At 39.5% G+C, this 1,516-nt stretch overlaps 1 non-coding gene across 1 annotated transcript; it reads right to left on the minus strand.

Moving 5' to 3' along the window:
- Positions 1-1,062: 1,062 nt before the first annotated feature.
- Positions 1,063-1,169, minus strand: LOC148292283 (small nucleolar RNA R71). Its single transcript, XR_015827157.1, has one exon. It is a non-coding gene; the product is annotated as a small nucleolar RNA R71 (small nucleolar RNA).
- Positions 1,170-1,516: the final 347 nt, after the last annotated feature.

The raw sequence follows: 1,516 nt of genomic DNA on the forward strand, positions 1-1,516 counted from the left end.
ACTTGTTACTTGACTCCATATAACCCAGAATTGAATTGTTATGGTGATTCGAATGCCCTAGTCTCCAAATCTGTTTTCCAACTCTTAAAACCACTCTTTGTTACACTTGTTTATTTGCTTTCATTTGCAATTTCAGTTTGCTCACTTCCTTTCACAATCACAATCACTCTCACTTTAATTTCTGTTTTAGACTTAACTTCCTAACTTCTTGAATTCGGTAATCTACGTACATAACTAATTTGAACTTCACAGTCTTCGTGGGTACGACCTCGTACTTGTCTTGCTATATTACTAATTGCCCCGTACAATTGCGAGTTAACATAATAATTAACAACAAATTTTGGCGCCGTTGCCGGGGACTGAACGAAAGTTCTTCCCTGGTTATGTGCCCAAGGTTACCCTATTTTTTTAGTGTTTCTAATTAATCTAATTTTCTGTTTCAGGTAGTTTATGTCTAAAAGACCGTTCCTTGAACAAGTGAGGTCTTCGTTCCAACGCTCCAGATCTTTGAACGCAGGACCATCGTTGCAACCCAACCGGGTGATCTCTGAAGTTCATAATCGTCTAGAAAGAGAGTTGTCAACTGCAAAAGAGCAAGCTCTTGCCACGTTTACAAGTATTGCTCTCCACACTGAACTTCCTGGTTCTTCACCTTCAAATTCGGAAGCAAGTTCAGACCAAGAAGAAGAAGAAGAGATGGCTGCCAATGAGTTCATGGGAGAACTTGATATCCCAACAATTCCAGCATCTCCTTCAAGCATTTTGCTGCCCACTGTAGCTCGAAATTATGAGCTTAAATCTTCTCATCTTAATATGCTGCCTTCCTTTTATGGTTTACCTAATGAAGATCCATTAACTCATATAAAGGATATTTTTAATGTTGTGAGTTCTTTTCCCTTGACAGGTGTGACAGAAGATCAACTTCGAATGAGAGTGTTTCCATACACTTTGAAGGATAAGGCGAAATATTGGTTGAATTCTTTAAAGCCTGGTTCACTCACTACATGGGCTGCCATTCAAAAGAAGTTCTTGGAGAAATACTTCTCCACGCAAAAGACCGACATGCTTAGGGATAAGATCTTGTTATTTGCACAGCAAGATGATGAATCGTTTTGTGAAGCATGGGAGAGATTCAATGGGCTGCTCAACCAATGTCCTCATCATGGGATTCCATTGAAGCTTCAAATGCGTATGTTTTATAAAGGACTAACCCCTTCTAGTCATAATATAGTCACCAATTTTGCAGGTGGTTCTTTTAAAACCAAAACTCCAGAAGAAACATACGAACTCTTTGAGGAGATAGCAATGGAGACCCAACATACGGATACAAGAGGTAAACGTGTTATTAGTGGTTCTAATGATGCTTCTAGTGTGCAGATTTCAAAACTGGAACAAAAGCTAGATGCTCTTCTTGCATTAAACTCAAGAAGCCCTCCGAAAGAAGTGTGTAGTATTTGCGAAACTCCTGACCATGCTACCATAGCTTGTCCACTTGGGGCTGGATATCCAGAATTTG

This window comes from Prunus avium, chromosome 8, assembly GCF_965620075.1.
Source record: "Prunus avium chromosome 8, drPruAviu1.hap1.1, whole genome shotgun sequence".
Lineage (NCBI taxonomy): Eukaryota > Viridiplantae > Streptophyta > Magnoliopsida > Rosales > Rosaceae > Prunus > Prunus avium.